General features: G+C 37.8%; 1 protein-coding gene across 4 annotated transcripts in view; it reads right to left on the minus strand.

Moving 5' to 3' along the window:
- The window catches only part of elmo1 (engulfment and cell motility 1 (ced-12 homolog, C. elegans)), a 96,490-nt gene extending 74,517 nt beyond the window's left edge, over window positions 1-21,973 (minus strand). For all 4 annotated transcript variants that reach the window (XM_089123272.1, XM_039680545.2, XM_089123271.1 and 1 more), the window contains exon 1: window positions 21,838-21,973. The gene's annotated coding sequence lies outside the window, so the exon portion shown is untranslated. The remainder of the gene's footprint in view (window positions 1-21,837) is intronic.
- Between the last annotated feature and the right edge of the window lie 1,111 nt (window positions 21,974-23,084).

Genomic DNA, 23,084 nt, shown 5'->3' on the forward strand with positions numbered 1-23,084 from the left:
GTCAAAAATGCTTGGTGCATCACTAATTAAATGAATAATACACTTTAAAGATCATTTCCTCACCCTCCTATTGGTTTCGCCAGACCGATATATCGGCCGGCCGATATTATCGGCCGATATTAGGCATTTTCCAAAATAATGGTATCGGCAGTTATAATGGCCGATAAATTAATATTTCAAAAATAAAATAAAAACGGACGAAATCGGTAAAATCGCAAAATAGTAGGTTTTAGAAGGCAGTTTCTTCTTAAAATGCTTTATCATATTATTTTAGTTAAAACTCATAAATAACTACAAAAAACTATGTTAGGGAAATCTGTTAATGTTTTGTTGCGCGTTTCTGAAAAAAAATAAAAAATAAATAAAAATATCGGCCGATATATCGGAATATCAGATTTTAAACCCCCAAAATATTTGTATCGGTATCAGCCTTCAAAATCCTTTATCGGTCGGGCTCTATTTTAAACCTGTATAACTGACTTCTGTGAAGGTATTACAGAAATGTTCACGCTGCTCTTTTGCAACAAATGCAAATTACAACCAATACTGTCAAGCTCCAAAAATGTCATGAATAAAAGCACCATAAAAACAATCCGCAAGTCCATATACATTTACCCTTGAAAAATAAGCACACAAACCTCTCATCTCACCTTAAATAAAAAAGTCCCCTGACTAGAGAAAAAAACACAATTGACCTAGAAGCGATGTTCCCGTCTTGGTGGTCGAGGAGCCAGCTGTCTCCTTGGAGATGCATGCATGATGCGCTGTGTTCCAATTAGCCCTTCCTTGTGTTTGGTACCTAAACCCCTCCCCAGGAGCAATGAGACCCCCTACACGCTGTCCTGCCTCTGACAAACCTGATTAAGTCACCCAATCCAGCCTGGGGAGTTAGTTTGCCAAAAGCAGACACAGGCTCGTGAGCACTTTTGCACATGGAAACACTTGCTCTGGATTTATTCAAGCTCATCTCACTTTGGTAATTGAATCTGTTTAGCTGCTTCCAAAATTGTTTAAACCACTTTGTTTTGTAAAAATGTATTTAAACCTGTTATGTTGTATTGTGCGTGTATTTCTAAATTACACATAGCAAAGTCTTTTTCAATTAAATCAATGAAGCTTTCAAAAGATCTTTTGATTTTCAACAGATTCAAATTAAAAAGCACCAGTGCAGATGGGAAAAGAGCCCAGCCGCCCATCTAAACACTATACCGCAGTAATTGTAATCATCTTTAATCTACATGGAAAAATACAGCTTTTAAAAGAGGACAGTAACAGATGCTGCAAGATTAGAAAAAGATATATGCAATAATGCTTTTCCCCTCTTTTTAAACCATGGAAATCAATGTGCAGCTTTAGTTTAGTTCTTTGCATTTCCATTCCAATAACAATGTGAAACCAAATAGCTCACTAAGAAATTATGCTGTGAATAGGATATAATGCTATTTGCCAACTGTAGTTATAATCTTTCCTGGAATACTAGAGTTAACACTGAGAGGATGACTAACGTCTAAATATAATGCAGCATAAGCCGAGAGTTTGGTCACAGTGACATTTATTGGCAAGCGAAGTGGCTTGTTTCAGGTCTAAGACTAGACTACAGGATCTGAAAAAAAATACCTTGTCACCTCTATAAAAGGGTTTGTGGGTGCAAGACGAGAGATGGAGGTGGAGAGAGTATGATTCAGTCACTGGCTATGTGACTTTCTGCTCACAGACTTCTCAATCCAGTGTGAAACTCTCTAGATCAGACCCATGACAGTCAATATACATGAGACACAGTTACCACATTCCCAGACCCATGCAAAAAAAACAAAAAAAAAACACGTCCTTCTTGCAACCCAATAGGGGATTATCACGCTGATGCGTAGTACTTCCGGATTCAGTGATCTTTGTGCACTGCCACTTCTGTTGAATCACCGATCTCGCTGGCGAACTGATGAAGGACTACACTAAGTTTATTTATACGGCATCCCTGGTAAATTAGTCTGATTCACTAATGTGCCGGCTGCAAACAAACGTGCTACCTTGTTTTATTTCAAAGTTTTAATCCACTTCTTCCTTATACTCAATTCAGTCTGGAATCCATGAAAACTTAAGTAGGGTTGGCGTTGTAGGTGGTTAGATTTACAAAGTGGAACAGAGCAGTGACATATATAGCATTCGTCTCAGGCATTGTTGAACTGCGTCGGAAGTGGACATGCACAAAGTTGACAAATCCCGCCCATGAAACCCGGAAGCATGACAATCCCCTATTACACAGCAAAAAAAAAAGCATTCATTAATAGGGTTGGGTATCGAGAATCGAGTATCGATTGGAACCGAGACTAACTTTTCGTTTTTCCCGGAATCGTTCAAAAGTTAAAATTTCGATTCCTAGTTTCGATATTCACAGTCCGCCGAGCGGAAGAAGAAACCGCTGAACAACACCAACGAAGAAGCGTCTACCGGAAGTGTTGGCATAACCACGCGAGTCGAACATGAGTACCTTACGTCGGAGATCCAAAGTGTGGCTTCACTTTTCTAAAAATAACGAAATCTCGGCAAAATGCAAAATTTGTGCCAAAAGGAGTATTTTTACAGAAGGAGTATTTCCTTCAGAAAGGATTATTTCCTTCAGAAAGGCCGTTGGTTAGCAAGGTTAGCTAAACTTTTTTGACCCTGCCTCTTAAAAGAATCAGAATCGAGAATCGTTAGGAACCGGAATCGAAACAAGGAATCGGAATCAGAATCAGAATCGTTCAAATTCAAACGATACCCAACCCTATTCATTAATACAACTATTATACTAATGGAATTTGTAGAAAGTTATAGAAACCAAAAAAAATAAATAATAATTCTTAATGTTTTTGTAAGAAGTCTCTTATGCTCCCCAATGCAAATTCTGTCCGGACCACTATCGTCAAATATGATTGACAATAAGCATACCGATTGGAGGAATGGTTCTGTTCTGGGCGAGACACAAAGCCTTGAATGGATAAGAGCAGGGAGAGCAGCAATAATCCCCTTAGGGTAAACAGAACATAACCAACATGAATGTAGTGCAGATATCATTAATTCAAGATTTTAAGTACATAATTCAAATTTATTAAAGGGGAATCAGAATATCATCCTGACTGGGCAAGATGAGTGGCTGGGGATGAATGAAGGTTAATAAAATTAAAAATCAACAAGAGCAACTAGACAAAATAATTATTATTCAAAAGAAATGGAGGAAGTTGATTATTTTTGTGGACTACAAGAATTGCCTTAGTGCCCTAACATGAACCACTTCTGGTAAGTCAATTTGCGCACACATGCCAATGCACACAAACACTAAAAAAATCACCATGTTGACCAGCTCCCACCCCCCTACACCACATCCCACAAAGTGAACTGGAACATTTAAGGATACTTAAATCAACCCTCACCTCATTACACTGGTTGCTCTGGCTAAATTAAAATGAATTAGTAATGATGGGATGGGATGAGAGAAATTCAAACAATTTCCCCAAACATCCCCACAAGATCCTGGCCAGTGCAGCTCTTGGATCAGATCGATGGCAAACAGACATAGCAGAGAGATTAAGAGAGAGGTTTTAGAGGAAAAGCTCCGCATCAGCATTGCAACATCAGTTACTAATTCAGCATCCAACACTACTTGGATCTCATACTGACGGCTGTAAATTTCACTCCAAGTGAAGCAAAGTGCACAAATACCACAGCCAGTTTTCAGTGCCTCTTGTGTCACTAAATGGAATTGCAACAACAATGACAGGTATGTACCCGGGTAGCGGGAGCAGAGTGACAGCAGTATCCTGCGATATATCAAAATTGTACAATTTTTTATAATTATTGTGCACTTTAAATATTTAAAATTTCTTTAAATAATCAAATTCCTTCAAATATCACATTGTAAACTTTTTTTCATGAATGAGTTTCATGAATAGATTAACAAAGGCACATCATCAAAGCAATGCAAGCTTTTATGATCTTCAACACATGAGTAAAAGAAAATGAAACAAAACTTTCAAATGATCACTTATTGGCATTGAGCTAATGGAATACAATCAATGAACACATCTCATGAATGAGTTCTCTTCTCAGAAAGAGGAACAGCCCATGGGCGAATCCATGCTGAAAATGTGCCGCTGACCTCTGCCTGTTGTAAGCATTACACAATGGCAGTCTCTGACCGTTTGACACCAGCCCTGATGGATAGACCCTGTTTGGGAAACCATGGGAACCGTGTTCATTTGTATAGTCTCTGACATGAAGATGGCCTCAGGCCGAGGAGATGGAAGAGGTGTGGGACTCTCCGGAGATAAGCACAAAACCTTTATTTAGCAGCAGCAGCAGCAGAGTCTAACTGTTACAACCACTGATGAATGTTAAACGCAGGCCATGCGCTGCCCTCAGGAGCACTTAACATAGAGTGGGATGGAGTGGGCGGCATTGTTCATAAACTGTTCTTTCAGAAATAGTAAGAGCGCTAAAATATCTAATATATATAATACTGAATTACACAAACACGTGGGTTATGAAACATGCTCTTCAATGAAAAACAAGCATTAGATAATCAGAGTAAAGGAACGCTTGTTTGACAATGATTCTAAAACTAAATAACAACATGTACCAATCATGTTTTATGTTATACGTTATATATGTTAGGGTGTGTAGTAAATAGGGTTGGGTATCGTTTGAATTTGAACGATTCTAATTCCGATTCCGATTCCTTGTTTCGATTCCGGTTCCGATTCTTTTAAGAGGCAGGGTCAAAAAAGTTTAGCTAACCTTGCTAACCAACGGCCTTTCTGAAGGAAATAATCCTTTCTGAAGGAAATACTCCTTCTGTAAAAATACTCCTTTTGTCACAAATTTTGCATTTTGCCGAGATTTCGTTATTTTTAGAAAAGTGAAGCCACACTTTGGATCGCCGACGTAAGGTACTCATGTTCAAATCGCGTGGTTATGCCAACACTTCCGGTAGATGCTTCTTCGTTGGTGTTGTTCAGCGGTTTCTTCTTCCGCTCGGCGGACTGTGAATATCGAAACTAGGTATCGAAATTTTAACTTTTGAACGATTCCGGGAAAAACGAAAAGTTAGTCTCGGTTCCAATCGATACTCGATTCTCGATACGCAACCCTTGTAGTAAATCAGCGTATTAGAATGATTTCTGAAGGATCATGTGACACTGAAGACTGGAATAATGATGCTGAAAATTCAGGAATACATAACATTTGAAAATATAGTTATTAATTAAAATGTAATATTTTTTTACAGTATTACTATTTTTACTATAAAAAAATACTATAAGTCTTGGTGAGCATGACTTATAAGAGACCCCAAAATGTTAAATAGTATTATACTAGATTACATTAAATAATGAAAAACTACAATTGCCAAAAGGACCTATATAAACAATTACATAGTACACCGTAAAAACCACTTAGCAACTTGAAAATGTAAATTGGGACTATTCAAAAGAGCCCAGCAGCCCACCCTTAAATCTAAGGCATCGTTGATGTCTATCACACAAACGGTGTGGGAGAAGTTATCCATGAATTATTCCTCAGGGTTAAGGGTTTGTTCAAATCACAACAGAACTAGTAATAGTATCTTATCTTAGTATCGGTGATGCATTTAGTTTCCAGAACAGGCATCCAAAACACAATATCTGAGACTGAGCAATTGTGGAAGTAAAACAAAAGACTAGTTTCCAAGTTGGTTTTGTGTAAACTTACAAAAGAAAAGGGAAGTGGAAGAACTTGTTTCCCCAGACACATCCACCATCATCATCATCATCATCATCATGGCTCTATTTATGTCTGTCGAGGAGGATCATGACAAAACTCTCTATTCTCGTCTGTTGAGATTATAAATCCCTTTTTGCAAATTCCCACCCATAAAAATAACCAAAAATAATAAAAAATGACAGAAAAACACCTGAAAATTGTATCATGCCAGCAGACAACCACAGCCATTCTGTTTGTAGCGAAACATTATAAAAAGTCTGGTCATGATTCTTTGATCATCTTGAATACGTGCACAACGAGAGTGAAAGTTGACGACAAACCCAGTCTAAAATCTGGAGAAAAGATGATATTATTTGGACAGGTTTCAACATGAACTTACACAGTCTTTCAAATCATTTGTACAGAATGTTTGTGTACTATTGTGAGTGTCGATGAAAAGGACTGAGAAAACACAATGCTAGGGGCTACACACACCATTCCCTCACTATTATTAAAAAATCACAACACCAAAAACTAGTCTAATCCAGTCTTGTACAAACAGAAACTTGTGTAAAAACCCTGTAATTCTTCTACTATAAGCATTAATAAACAAATTTTCCCCCAATTTTTTTCCACCAATGAATTCCTATGATTTCGCGGCTCGCGGATATTTCCCGATCCTCTCTCACTTTGCTTCCAGTCTACTGTATATAGCTACTCTACACTATATTATCACAAAAAAAGGGCAAAAAACGCCAAAATGAAATCTTCCGTTGCCAAAAGTCACACACAGATGTACAACACAATATGGAAGAAAAGATCTCTCGCTTCATTCGTTTCATGACGTCTTTAAACTTTAAATAAATCCCATTTCAGTTACAATAACAATTCACTATTTTTCCAGGTTTTTCATTAAACATGGGAACCCTAAAAATAATTCCTGAACACATTCTTCCATAGGACAGACAAATATATAGCCCTGCCCCCAAACTAACTGCATTGATTGAGTCAATGTTGCCTTGTAGGGCAGATCAGGAAGTCAGTCAAACAAACAGAACAATGATTTAAACTGATAGTGAACTCAACCTATCAATGATTCAACATTAGTTCATCAATACAAACTCTGTATATTAATCTGTGATATATAGATTACTCTGCTCAGAGAATAATGAGAATTCTGCAATGAGCAGTCAGCGTAATGTACCAGTACACGCAGTGATTTCAGGACATGCATAACAGCAGGAGTCACGGACAACATGGAAAATAAACAGCTGCTGGACCAGCTCCATTTCAGTATCATAACATGAACAACCATTACGCGACGTAAACATTAATGGCATCCGTCAGTTTGCTAATGATGTGGGGGTTCCCAGGCTCTCTGCTGGAGGGGTCTGCAAGTAAGTATGCATACTTGACATCTACAGTCTGATTCATCAGCGTACCGTGATATTTACTTTCCCAAAAATACGTATACTCCGGTTAACTCATAACTACTGTTGTCCTGAGCTCACTCTATTGCTCTGACTGAAGAGGGAGAGATCGCTTAAACATCCTCAGATCGCATCATTTCCTAGAAAATTAATAAAAATGCATATTTATTCTTAAGAAATATGACATGAAATATGATATTCTAATAGTATTTTTCTATATGTTTAAGACTTAATGGAAGTCATTTTGTGCATTGCTGTGAACACTTACACAACTCATTGACAACAGGCACGACTGAATAAGTATGCATGTTCTCTTTCTACGTGAAATAATAATATGCAGTTTGATTCAGCATATTTGATATGCAGTTAGTTAGTTTTCCGCTAGCTTCCTTATGCTTGTGAAACAGTGGGGTTGTGTGACGTTGTTCTATGAAGGCGTGATTAAGTGTTAAGGCCCGTACACACCGGGACGAATATCAGCGCGCGTTATTCGTCAGCGTTTTTCAACGTGTTTTTTGTCTTCACACCCAAGCGATTTTCGCTGACGATGAGCCGAGTGAACATGCAAATTCATTCCCTGACATTAGATGGCGCCAATTTGCTCAGCAATATCACTCCATAACAGTTCTCTTTTCTCGAGATGTTTGTAGTACCTTTCGCGTTTGTCATTTAGTTCTTTGTTTTAGCACCAAAGAGAACAGCAGCTCTACATTCATCTTGCCTTGCATCTTCCTTGCTGTGTAGTGTAGACGGCGACGCGTATATCTTCTTCGCCATTGCATATGTGTGCTCGACAAGACCATTTTGAGTTTGAGCGCCCCCAAGTTGTGTTTTACTGTAACTTCAGAAGCTTTAAACACGTGAGCAAAAGCGCCAATCTCATTGGTCGGATAGTTTTTGACGTGGTGCGTTAAACTAAAAATGATGCTTTTACGCGTGGCGTTTTACACATCGGTGTGAACACTCACATTGGCGCCCTTTGTTTAGTCACAAGGCGTTAAACGTCGGCGAACAACGCGAAGACATTCATCCTGGTGTGAACAGACCTTTAAGGGCGCGTTTTACTGTAGGACTACTGAAACACAGCTTGATTTTGGTTTTGTGGCTCGAGGTCCGAGGCTACTGGCCCCACCCGGAACGCTCTGGTCTAACAGGGGAAAAGTAGATAGTGTTTCTTGCCTTAGCAAGCCCCACTAATAACACACATGCACATCTAGCAGGAATAAGTCTGCAAACCCAACAAGGCGACTATGACAAAGCAAATTACATACTAAACTCAGTGTATGGTTAAGGGTCTACCCATTTTAGACCAGCCATTCTAGCTCTACACACTGAAAATATAGAGCAACATGTCACCGAAATCCCTGATGGGTTAATTTATCCCGAATTGAGACCTGCAAGAACTTTGAACATTCCGTGATTGATTTGATGCTATTTTTACGTGCCCCACTTCAAGGATCTGGTTCAAATATACGGTCCATTTAAGTGCAAGTACAGAAAGTCTTTGAGAAATGAGACGCGCTCTGTAATCCCCAGCACAAAACTACAGTACTTAACAACGTGACAGAAATTTTCCGCTAATATCCCACCACTGGTAGAAATATTCTTGAGAGCAATGAAAATAAACTCTCGCAAGTTACACAAACAAAGTGTTTCAGGGTCAAAAGCAATGTCTTAACTTGCACTGAGCCATGACAGGCTGGATTTTCAAAAGATCTCAAACCCGAAGAACTATCATTCAGCAGCAGTAAAGATTAAGCTTCCATACTAAGCATTATAATATATATAATACATATATATAATTATCCAAAGCACTGTAATTTGGGCAATAATAGCATGCTATGGAAACACTACACGCTGTGGGAGTGCTGGCATAGATTATTGTCTGCCGGGCCTTCTAACCTTCAAAGCATCTTCCCTGTAGTGTGCAGCCGTTCTGTGGAGTTGCCAGGCTGTTCCTGAACCTGAGGTGCCAATGAACGGCTGTGGTCTTAAATGATCCAGTCGGTGCCAGGCGGATGGGGAGGGGAACAAAGAGACACTGTGCTTAACACACACACACACACACACAAAGCCAGCTGTCCTTGCTCCGCACTAACGCCCAGCTGTATCTGGTCTTTCACCAACCATCCCCCCCCCCCCCCATCATCACAGACCAAGAGCAAACACAGCCCTTTCCACTGTCCATTTTCAGGATCTTCTCCTCAATCAAACCGCCTTCACTGGGAACGCCCATCGCAATGCCAGCCTTCATTATGTGTGTGTACAAGTGTGTGTGCCCACACGTTCTTTCATCTCTGGGCCTCAGTCCTACTCTACCCATTCATTTGGGTTGCTTTCAGCTGTTATTCTTCATGGTGGTTACATTACTCAGGACGTCAATTGATGTAGATCTATTATAAGCATCGCTTTTTTTCCTTTTTGTTTGAGTTTGGGAATATGACAAAAAAGAATGTCCATGATAAAGAAAAGGAAAAATCTAATTTAAAACACATTTACATTGGAATTTACATTGTCATTAGCGTCACAGGGGCAGGTTAGGAATCAATAGGGAAGGGACCAAGGGTAAAAAGATTAAGGGATAGCTCTTTGTATGTGGCTAGAAACAGGGTGGGGCCAAGAGCCTTGGGAGTGGAGCGAGGCTGGTGGGACGAATGTTAACCCTTTCACGCGTACGATCACACCGGTGTGATCAGTCTTGGCTGGTCCCTGGAGCGTACGATCACACCGGTGTGATTAGAACGTGCAGTGCACACGTCAGCAACTGCTAAATTCAAACTTGCTCTCGCGCGTTGGCTGGCGCTCAGCCAGAGACAGACGCACTCAGTGCTGTCATATATCACACAACTATTGAGTGTTTTCAACCACATAATGTTTATTTTAGGTTTCAGACATTTAAATACACATATGTACTAGCAAAACAATGATTTTTGAGTTTGTAAAATACACACAGATGTCTATGGAAGCGGCAATAATAATCCTTTCAATTATAATAAGATGACACTTCATATCAGATAGCCTACACATTGTGTAAGTAGCTTAACATTTGATCCTATTCTTCTCCCAGTTCACCAGCCACTTACTATCATCTATTTCGTGAGAAGTGGATGAATTGACGTTATAAATCCAACAGATCCGATTCTCTGAACTGAAAACGAAACTAAAATGGCGCCGCCCGTTGTGCATACAGCTCAACTAACGCGATCGTTATAAAGATGTCTAAACAACAAAACCCATCCACTTGCACATATTTGACAATCGGAATATCAGTGTTTCATGATATAGCTAATACATTTTTTAATATTTTTAATAAAAAAGGAAAAATGACATAAAAGCAGATCATCACTCATTCTGCGCTCTGTTCTGGTTGTGCTGTGTCACGTGACAAGCAATGACGCGTCACCATGGAAACATTAAAGTGGCAAGTTCTAAATAACGGTCGCCTTGAAAAACTCACGCTGGGGGGTCAGTTAGAATATTTTAAACTTACGTGTGAAAGGGTTAATGAGCGACACCTGCGCCACACACCAGTCTCGAATTCCACGGAGGAACCCTGGAAGGATAAGAGGAGGTGAGGAGAGGACCAAGCCTGGGACACTTTAAGTTGTTGTTTTATTATGTTTACATACGGCAGAGTGTCGTAAGGGTTTTTTAAATTACGATTAAAAGTTATGTTTAATATGCGGTGGTTCCCGCCTCATCCTTCCTTGAGCTTCCGTGGGGCATTCGAGGGCCGTGCCCCCCCTAGCACTCATTGATGCCCCCCCCACCACAGTTTCTAATACAATGCTAAATCATAAATCAGATGTAGGCTATACAATAACAAATGTCTAGCAATCTATTTAAATAGTACATTGTGTTAATTTGTTGTCTAATGAGATCTAATATTGGTGTTGGTGCCAAGAATTTTCATGTGAAGAAATAGATACATCCAATCCGACCATAAGTTGTAAGTGCTTTAATGGTCCAGTGGCAGAACTTTAGACTAGCATGCAAGCGAATCTGGGTTCTAGTCCTCACTCGCATAGTTATTTTTCCCCCCCTATTAAAACGATTATGTTTATCAGTGTTTGTCAAGCAAGGACATGTTTGAGTGCATTTTACTTTGTGATTTCACCGGTACGAATAGAGATTTCTCCGCAACAGATCAAGCGCGCGTCCGTGTGAAGATGTTTCTCGAGGCAGCGGGAGCCACAAGAACACTCATCAGCACCACTGATCGAGTCAACGAGCACTTTGATCACTTGATTTAAAAAAACAACACATTTCAGCGTGCTGCATCGCCTCTTATTTAACAAATAAATGCTCTGCTAGTTAACCCGGATATGTTTTATTTATTTGTATTGGTAGTGCCTCGAGATGTTTACAAGTGCTGGGGACAATATCGACCCTGGCAAAAAGTGGTGGGGAAATTCGCAAATAATAATTATAATAATAAAAGGTGTTTCGTTTTTTTTTTTTTTTGCGCCAAAATATTTCTCTAGGCGCTGCTAGAGATCTGCTCTGGCGCCGACTCTGCTCTTCTCAAAATGCTGAAGATTCTCTTATTACACAATTGTTCGTTTTAAATCCATTACATCAGCGATAATAGTTATTCTCAGGGTTCTGTTCTGTCCATGGAGAGAGTAATAACCCTTCTTGAATGTCATTATGATGCGATCAAACATCAAACAGGAAAGAACATAACACTCATCTCTGGAAAAAACATTCTCCACGTCCGTTAGAGCAGGAAATAGATGAGAGTGCACCGTAGGCGGCACAGGAAGCAGCTCACCTGACTTTAGCTCAAACTTCCTCTCCGCTGAAGACGGATGTGCAGTTTTTGCTTTTTTTACTAACATGACTCAACTTCAATCATTCAAACAGACAAAATGCAACCAAAACTTTGACTGTTGAAATAAAACTAAGCCTGTCAGTAGAATCAATAACATCTAATTTATTATATTATATTATGACACTGAACAGAGGTCAATTTCTCACACATGCCTCACAGAAACAGGCCGGTCAGGGGTCAGACTCTGTGATAATGTCTACAGCAGGTGGTCAATAGACAGATCCCCGGCTACCAGAGTTCATAGCAACCAGAGAGAGAGAGAGAAGAAAGAAACAGTGGAACAGTAGTGAAGAAAACGACCTGCAGAACATTCCAAGCAGAACAGTAGCAGAGGTCAACAATGTTTTCAGAGGAGACGTTCCAGCACCTCCAAAAAAAAAAAAAAGTTCATCTTCACAGTCTGTCACAGATTAAGGCACTGCAGAGAGCAAATTCAGCAAATGTGCATATCTTCTTCCCTAGCTCAGATTTTAATCAGTATGGCTGTAAATTCAGAGGCACAAAGTACCACTAAACTCTAAGCTCCAGTGCATTTAGACAACAGTTACAGCATTATGTGTGTGCACTAAAGGGATAGTTCACCCAAAAATGTGAATCCTATCATTTACTCACCACCAAGTTGTTCTAAACCTGTATGAATTAATTTCTTCTGCTGAGTGGCCTAGCACATCTGCCCGCTATATCCACACATATAAAAAAGCACTAGATAGACACCCACCATCAGGTTCACAGATGCATGCAGGTTAACCAACAAAGACTGGAGGCTCTCACAATGAGGAAGGGGATGATAAATCAAAATTGAGATGATTTCAGGTAAAAGTTCATTTGTTTTTGCTATTATTCTTGGAGTACAAGATGCATAGTTATTGATGGTCCACTGAATTAAGAATAAAAGCACTCCTAACAAAGGTCGAGTTCTGTCAACCAATGAGGCGTAAGCATTCAACACATTTATACTATTAGTAGAAAAAAAGGGTTAATTGGGGTTCTATATATGAAGCATAGGGTATACTTACTCAACTCCAAATAACCTTTTATGCTAAAAAAAAGGTTCTATAATGACAAGAAAGAACCTTTTTAGCACAAAGATTCTAGGCTATTATTCATTCATATTCATATATTACATTATTCTGCAACATTTTGTAGTTGTAATTAAATTATTGTTCATTACACTGTTCTGATCACATTTTAATCATGCTGATCTTTGGAGGAGAAAAACTGAAATGGCACTCTCCGTGTGATATTGAAATATATACATTTTCTAACCGCTATATCTTGAATTTTGTGATCACTCACATGCATTCATAAATACATTTTAGGGTCTTGATGTTTGTCAATAATATGAGATATTTTATCCTGAAAGGACAAAACAAATGATAATGAATGAACCCAAAAGCTTCCACCTTTTAGGGGTTCCAAATACGTAGCACTGATAGAACCTTTTAAGGTTCTATATAGAACCATTTCTTCTAAGAGTGTATAATAAAAATAATAGTAGTAGTAGTAGTAGTAGTGGTTTCATATTTTTAAATTAAATGAAAAGAAAGAGAACATTTCTCAGATAATAATTGGTGGGAATTTGATCCTGCAATTAAATGACAACAGCAAAATTAATAAAATTTAAATTACAATTAGTGGGCAATGGGTGATCAATCATCCTGTGATTGTCTAAATAAAATAAATTAAATTAAAAATAAAATGGGTTGGCAATTAAATGAAGTTTGCAATGGGTGATGATAAAAGATGCTGTGATTAATAGCATTCAACAGATGAATAAAACTAAGAGTGTGTAATTCTTTTTAACTAAATAGCAGAGAAAAGCTTGTTACTTTGTTTCATTGGATTACAGTCCACCCTGATTTAAAGTATCACCACAGAAATCATCCCCAAAGCCATTAAAAATCCAAAAAGTGCACCAACAAAAGTTCTTGTATATCTGTAAAAACACACTAGTTATGTAAATTTGACTATATTTGTCCACTCTTCAATTCAATTTCTGCAGTGCATGCTCAAACTCCAAAGAGCAGCTTCATTTGTGTACACAGACACCCACTGTTTACTGCTGCACATTCACAATCACACAGCAAAAGCGTCTCATCATCTCAGAGAAGCACTGAACAGTGAATAAAAATCCTTGCTAACACATTACAGCATCCTAGATGTTTATCCACAAAGCTTAAAGTCAAAGCCAGACAGCCATGACAAATTTAGTCTATGTCCACCCTACTCAAATTGCAACCAAATGCAGCCTGATACCGTCACAAAAGACACAGAATGTTCTTGGCGAAACGCAAATCTCTATGATGAATCAGCCGTCTTTAAATGAAACCTTGTGAAGGATAAAAGAGTAATGTACAGTCTATCCACTATAGCGCATGTCTGACACACCCAACACAAACATCTCTACTGGGGCTTGATGTAATTAGTCTAATGACACTCATCAACAGGAAGAAAGGCAAAATGGGGGTGCAGTGTTTTCCTCTTTATGCAAAGAAACATTCTGGGAATGGCATGAGCTTCTGAGACCTCAAGAGACAGAGCTTTCATGACAATAGTGCAATGCTTTAGCATCCTGTCCAGACTTTCACTTCCTCTCTAATCCATATGTCCAACATTTACATATCTGGCAGACAGATTTGTCCAAATTTATTAATACTGCAAAGAAAGGAAGCATATTAATGCATGCGTTCCTTAGAGGGTCAATGTCAATGTATTGCTTTTATGGTGGTTTCATACACATTTAGAAAAACTTTTATAATATTCTCATGACATTTCAATGTAATGGCCCATTCCGGTCAACCATTTTTATATATTACAAGTTATTTTGTTAAGTTGTCTGTTCAGAATCGTGGGCGAATCATGAAATGCTTGAAGTCCGTGTGCGGTGCGTATTTTTATTTATTTTTTCGTACCAATGTTAACAGGTTAGAGCGTTCACACTGCACACGGATTCAGTCCGTCGATCCGTTCCAGTTGCGGTGCGTATACAGCAGTGCAGAGATCGTTTCTGCACCGAATCTAGTTTTGCTGTCCTGCAAATTCTGAATGAAAGTGACAGCACACGGTTCATTGTCAAAATTAACACAGCTTGACCTGAAAAAGCAGTAGTTTCACCATAAATGCATTTAATTCAATCTATTTTCCCCGGTCTTAAAAAATAAATATGAAAAGTAGTATTTAATTAAATACATTTATGGTGAGATTACTACATTAAATGTAGTAATCTCACCATAAAGTATTTACAATAAATAAAATTTCTCATCTTTTTACTTTAAGACCATTTTAAACAAGGAAAAATACAATTCACCTAATGAAGGACACACGTCTCAAGGTAGAAAAACAAGTTCCTTTTAAAACAACCCTTCAAACAATCCTAGAAAAAAAAAAAACTTTGTCAATTTTAAGGTTTAATTGAAAATGTTTGCGGGGGTCCTTGAGATGTTTTGACATGCTGTGACATTTGTGCTTTTTTCAGTTGCTTATAAACATATTACTGGCACAGGTGAAATTACACTCTATTTAGCACAAACAGGGCTACCATTATATGTGAGCAACATGTATGTACATGTTTGTATTTTTGAGAGAATATTGTTTATGCGTGGTTATTGAAAAACTAAAAATGAAAGTTTCTGAAATAAGGCCACAAAACACATAATAAATATGCGTCCACAAGACTTTGGTCTAATGGATGTTGTGGCCTAGAGTTTTTTTTTCTTCAAAATAATCTGAAAATCAACCTGCCTTTTCAATCACATAACAAAATAGATTCTTTTAAATTGTGAAAAACATTTGTTTTCCAAGGCAATATATGTGAAGGGGTGAACGGCCCAGCGCCATCGTGAATAATTAGGATTTTCTCACCTGAGAGAGACAAAAGATCTGCATAATAATGAGCCTTTCATTCATTTGTCTCTGACTGAGGAAGAAGGGATGAGGATGAAAAACAGGATAAAGAGGAAGAAAACTAAATATTAGGGCTGTCAAATGATTAATCGTGATTAATCGCATCCAAAACAAAAGTTTTTGTTTACATAATGTATGTGGGTGAACAGTGTATATAATTATTTTATATTATAATATATATATATATATTCTTGTATATATTTTATAAATATTTTCATGTATATACTGTATATAGATTTATATATAATTTATATTATATATAAATATTTTATATATAAATAATATTTTTTCTTAAATATACATCCATGCGTGTGTGTGTGTGTGTGTGTGTGTGTGTGTGTGTGTGTGTGTATATATATATATATATATATACATACACACACACAAAATAGTTATAGGAATTATAGACCTACGTTGTTTATATTGTGTTTAAACGTGCATGATACATCCATTCAAGTTTGTACTTTTTTAAAACAGTTAATTTATACTGTAAATATTATTACATTTTTGGGGAGTTGCACCACATTTTCACATAAAATTGTCACATAATGATGAAAAAACATTTAAAGGCAGTCAAGTATATTTATATAGAGCTTTATTATAAAAGCAGCTTCACAGTATCTATCAAAACATAATAACAATGTTCGTTTCTTAGTGGAAAAACAGCAGTGTCTACAGTGGTTTCAAAATATCTACATGATTTCCAATTCAGACATTAAAAACATGTCGATCATATAAGAATGTCATATGAATGGTATTTTTAATGTATGAATAAACTAATAGACAAAAAAACAAACAGGTTATCATCAACCCATTCTCACTAATCTCAATGCCAGTTACAGCAAACTAATTGACTTTAAAATCATAAATTTGCACTTGCCTATTTGAAAACTCCATAGATGATGCTTCAGGTCTGTGCGTTTACAGAGAGCCAGTGAATCAGAGCTATAGCAAACACAGCAAATCCAACAGCTCACAACAGCAACAAGACAAATCTTAACCCAGGATGAAGTCCTGCCAAAGTAGATCAAGATGCGGGCCATTAATTTAGCGCTCAACTTAAAAGCCGCATGATCCACGTGGAGAGGATCAAAGCTGGATTTGTGTTGATCCCTACACATCAACACTGTTAATATTGTCATCCCAACCTCTTGCTCTTTTAATGGAGTAAGTCTTGGCTAAGTGACGAGAACACCATGATGCAGTTTTGAAACGCTCGCCAGAGGGTTAGACAGTGAGCCGCCACACGGCTTTCCAAGAGAGAAAGTTTTTACTGCAAGTGCACACAGCTGGAGCGCACAGCTGGACCCATCACGAGCGCAGTGCAGCTGTGATGACCTGAGGCTCACAAAGACTATCTGTGCCCGCTCAGAGACAACGGACTGTGCCAAATCAGTACCACCGAATGTTAGTACATACAAGCACCGCCACAGGATCACTGGCTTCTCAAGAGCACAGGTGCGAGAAAAGCTTCTGGCACAGTCTAGAGATGACGCCGACCCAACCCAGCCACAGAGGACGTCCAAACGAGGGACTGAACTAGATCCATTTTTATAGGAAACGGAAGAACTAAACAAATCTTTCTAATGACCTGGTTTCACTCTCACATCCACTGGTTTCATCCAAAACAAGGAGGCATCAAGCCAAAAAGCTATGAGAGCATCACAGATTCGCTTTACACTTCCACCGACACGTATTATGCGACTTTAACGCCTTCATTTAAACCTGTCTGCATCTGTAATTAATGTAATGCTAGAAGCAATAATTAAATGCACTGCTAGCTACATTATCTACTAAAGCAGGAAATTGATCTAGGCAGGCAATGCTGGGGGCAAACGGGGTGTTCATACCCATCAGATGATATCTGCTGCCATAAGGAACAATAACAACAGGCAGCTGGTGTTAGCAGGAGGGACGCAGTCTCATTCCAGAAAGGATTTTATTAGACAAAAATGTGTATACTGTACTATTATGGAAGTGCAAGAGCAACATTTTTACAGAAAGAGAAATACTACCATTGAAACGTATTACCTTGTTTTCACAAACAGAATAGTCCAAGACTAAAATGCATGTTTAAGCTGTTTGGTCACACTAGAAATGCTTTTTTCTAAGGAAATTTTATAAAAGATAGACTTACTTAAAGGAGTAGCTCACTTTTAAAAAAACAAAAACGTTTGCTGATAATTTACTCACCCCCATGTCATCCAAGATGTCCACGTCTTTCTTTCTTCAGTCGAAAAGAGATTAAGGTTTTTGATGAAAACATTCCAGGATTTTCTCCATATAATGGACTTCAATGGGAACCAAATGGTTCAAGGTCCAAATGAGAGTTTCAGTGCAGCTTCAAAGGGCTTTAAACGACACCAGGCGATGAATAAGGGTCTTATCTAGGACCCTTCAAGTCATGACTTGACTTGAGCTTACATAACTTAAACTTTTTTTTTTTAAATGAGCGATCGTTTTGCTAGATAAGACCCTTATTCATGGTCTGGTGTCGTTTAAAGCTCCTTGAAGCTGCACTGAAACTCTCATTCGGACCTTGAACCGACTGTCTGTGAAACCGGACTTTAGAGTCCATAAATGGACTGATTTATTTATTATTTTCATGAAAATACTGAAAAAGTAAACTACATTTTAAAATAAATTAAAGTAGAAAAAAAACGTTATTTTAAAAGTTGTAAAACATTTCAAACTATTACTGTTTTTACTGTATTTTTCATCAAATAAATACAGCCATTGTGAACAGATGGAATTCCCTCAAAAAAATTTAAAAGTCACACTGACTGACCCCAAACTTTTGAATGGTAAAGTGTGTATCTGCTAAAAAAAATTATTTTTGGCAACATTTTTTTTACGCTATAGCGAATAAAGTTAACAGATATGGACTAAAAGCCCCAAAACTCAAGCTTTGTTTAAAATGGTTATCACTTGCAAAAATAAAGATTGTTTCCAAACTAGTTAACTAATTCCTATTAGTATCATTTAAAGATAAATGCGACAGGAGCCTTATTTATAAAGACGTGCACATACTGATATTTCACTTTGAACGATTTATAAATGTCCGACCGAATAAATATCATTTCATTTTAAATGAAATATGTAAAAGCACTTTATGATTATACACTTTATGATTATACTTCATAACTTGAATTACTAAATTTAAAAAATGGCCTCGTTAGTCGGCATATGTATAAGAACATTTTTATGTCACTTTCTGCCTTTATAAACCCTAATTTTACTCCTTATATTTGATGTAGGATAAAACAGGAAAAAATAAATTAAATAGTAAGATCAAATCCAACCATGTGCATTTTATAAATGAGGCGTCAGACCAGTTAGGTTTTTTTTTTCTGTCAAAATGACAATTTCCACGCAACAACCTCTGATACAATTGTCTTTTACAAATTTGCATGGGTGCACAATAGTTTCTCACACTGGAGACTCACTCAGCTGGAAGAAGAGATGTTTGCCAGCAAAATAAGACAAAGCCAAAACTTCGCTTATTTTGGTGGCAAGCAAGAAAAGAGAAGACAGAGATGAGCACACTGGACAAGGAGCAGTTAATCATAGTTTGAGATAGAGAGAGAGAATCACTTGCAGCCAAGAACTTGTTATAAATTGGCAAGGTTGCACTCAGAGGTGAGAGACTGAGAACCTGCAGAAAGTCATTTATGTGCAGAATTTCAATAAGCCTGCTCTCACAGTGACTCCATAAACTTCTGACTCTCTAAGAAAACTCATCTGATCTTAGTTACTGCCTCTACCGCACACAGAGACAATGATAACCCCCCTGACTCCAACCCAGAACTCAGAACAATGAAAAGCAGAAAAGCATTTCTTACGTGACTTGAGATGTTTTCCCTCACGAGACATTTTAAACAGGATAAGTTGAAGGCATTACACACATTCATCAAAGGCCTAGCAGTACAAGCTCTGACACATTGCACCATGGTGCTTCTCCTTTCACGCTCTACACACTGAAAAAGCTGTCCTATTTCTCACTTACTATACGCTCTTAAAAACAACTGTTCAATGGCATTGAATTAGTTCCCAAAAAATTCTTTCAACAAAGAAAGAACATTTTAACATTCTAATTATCTAAAGTACCTTTTTCCACAGTAAAGAACATTTTGTGCAATTGAACGGTTCCATGGAGGTTATTTTAAGTGTGTATAACAAAAAACAAAAAAAAAACATCAACACAGTGGCACACAACATACAGAATCATGTCTACAACCAAAAAAGATGCATTTGACATTAAATGTTGTGAATGTGATGTGACTCAATTATTTCTGACCCAGAAAACACGCTACATGCCACATAACGTACACTGTATGCTTACGTTTGAAGACCAAGAGCGCATGCATGCGATCTAAAGGACCAATGGAGCAAGACGCTGAGCTCACACTTCCCTCAAGACACAATAGTGACTCAACGACATGAGGATAAAGACAGTCACTGCAACAAAATACATTCTCATCTGGACTCCACAAGACTGCATGCATCGGAAATACCCTCCACTACAAAGTCAAGCAGCAAATATATGTATAAAAAGGACTTGAAGAATTTGTTTGAGCTGTTGATAGTTTTTCAAATGAAAAGCAAGGAACTATTTAGTTCCTAGAGGGCATGGAAGTCTCAAGAGACTTAATTTCTTCCTCAATTTTGACACGCTTCCAGAGTAAACCAAAATATATAAATACAATATGTCAGTGACAGTGTGTAAAGAGTTGATGGTAGATTAAAAGTCTCATTTAGGACTGCAACAATGATAAAAATGTAAAAAAAAATAAATAAATAAATATAAAAGCACCATCCTGAAATCATTACAACATAATTAAGATTCTGTGTACTTTAATTTGAATAAGATGAATATAGGAAATGTTATATGAATGTTTGAAACAAGCAAATGTGAGCAAAACCACATTCTGAAGTTACAGCATGATTTTACCTCGGTAATGCTGCTGACTAAAGCACAAAATATCAAAACTGCATAAAAACCAAATATGAAATATATGAATAAACTGCTTCATATTTTAGTCTCCGTTTTTTTCTTCATGTTTGTGTATTGCTATTGTTTTTGTTTGATAGGTTTTCTTTGTCAATTTTCGTATGAGTCATCTTAGTAATATAAAGGCCACACAACTTCATTTCATACGTTAACATTTTAAAGGGACCGTTCATTCAAAAAAATGTCAAATCTGTCGTTTACTCACGTTAGTGGAAGACAAAAGGAGATGTTAGGCAAAAGACAAACTGTCAAGCTTCAGTCACCATTCACTTGCATTGCATCTTTTTTGCCTACAATGAAAGAAAGGGCTGACTGAGACTGTCTCGCATCTCTTTTTGTGTTTAACTGAGGAAAGAATCTCTAACAACGCCATACAGTACAAGATGACACTAGAATTGGGTGATCTGTCCCTTTAACTGGACATGTATTTCACTCACAATCGCGAGCAATACATACAAAGCCAAGCAAAGTATCATTCCAAAGTCCATGAGCAGCTTCCATTAAATAAATACAATAAGTTTAAAAAAAACATTAAAGCTTGTGCTTGTCTATCTCGCTGGTCTTCCCAAAAGACACAATAGAGAAGTCGCTGTCATTGTGCAGAACTCTCTAATAATGCACCTTGTTGTTATAAATTGTATCAATCGTAAAAATACAACCACTTATGTTTGAAACACTCTCTTGACCCTATGTCCGTGTTTAAATGCGTTAAATGCGCATGAAGTAAAGCACAGTCAGACATGCACTGAGCTCTGTCAAACTCTCCACCCGCTGCGATCTGTCTGCTCGCGCTCAATAGAGGGGCTATTCTCGAATCACGAACGTCTCACAACTGCACACCACACCACAGCGCTTAAACTTCAACCAGCAAGCATGAAACAGCACGAAGTGGCCTAAGGTCACACCGATAACAGAGGAATGGGCAATGCGTAATAAAACGTACAAACCTGAAGCGGTGAGGCGACTTTTCCTCCTTCCAGGGATTGATGTTTGGGAGTTTGTTGCAGTCGAGCGCTCCCTCCCTTTCTCTAGCGCACTAGAATGATAGTGCTGATGTTGTTTTCACTTCCTCTTTCCTCCTCCTCCCGGCTGCTGATTGGCTCCGCTGTTTCGGTCATCCACCAATAACAGCGCAGTGAGTCCTGATCATTCATTAGACCGATAAAAGCGCATCAGTGCACTAACTGCACTTGTTCAATCTAGTCTAGTAGGCTATTGATTGTGATGTCTGCTTTTCCTTCTTTATATAATATAGTTTATGGCATGATTTAAGTGCATAGTAGCTAAGATACAGAGACTTCCATAAAAAGCTAAACATTTATGATTAAGTAAATATGATTGAAACAGAACATCATTGTTTAGGCATTTGTCTTCAGGACATAGTTGGCATTTTGTAAATATCTGTCCATCAGATGTCTGTCCTCACAATGTCCAGACGATAGATTATCTGTCCGTCCCACACAAGGAGATGTATTAACATATTGACATCTTTAATTACTCAATTTTGGTGATTAAAGAGAGGATGTAATTCTTTAAAAGCCTTTGTCAAGAATTCTGTTAAAGGGATAGTTCACCCAAAAATCATTCATCTTCAGAACACAAATTAAGATATTTTTGATAAAATCTGAGAGCTGGATCCCTCCTCCATAGGCTTCTTCAGGGATTGAAACTTGTTCTCGGAAAAGTTATTAGAGACATCGTTAAAATAGTCCAAGTGACAACAGTGACTAGAGACGAGAATACTTTTTATGCGCTATTAAACTAAAATAAAGACTTTATTTCAACTCTGTGAGTAAATGTGAGTAAATACAGACAGAATTTTCATTTTTGGGTGAACTAACCCTTTAACTGACTGGAGGTTCAGAAGGAAGTGAATAGTTGAAATAAAGTCGGTATTTTTGTTTGTTTTTGCACTCAAAACGTTTTCTCGTCGTTTGATAAACTTAAGATTGAGCCACTGTAGTCACTTGGACTATTTTAACGATGTCTTTAATAACTTTTCAGGGCCGGCAAGTTTCAATCCCTTAGAAGCCAGAGAAGTGATCCAGCTATCAGATTTAATAAAAAAATATCTTAATTCGTGTTCTGAAGATGAACAAAGGTCTTACGGGGTTGGAACAACATGAGGGAGAGTAAATACTGACAGAATTTTCATTTTTGGCTGAACTATCCCTTTAAGAAACGCACATGATAT

The sequence above is a fragment of the Pimephales promelas genome, chromosome 18, assembly GCF_988280905.1.
Source record: "Pimephales promelas chromosome 18, fPimPro1.hap1.1, whole genome shotgun sequence".
Lineage (NCBI taxonomy): Eukaryota > Metazoa > Chordata > Actinopteri > Cypriniformes > Leuciscidae > Pimephales > Pimephales promelas.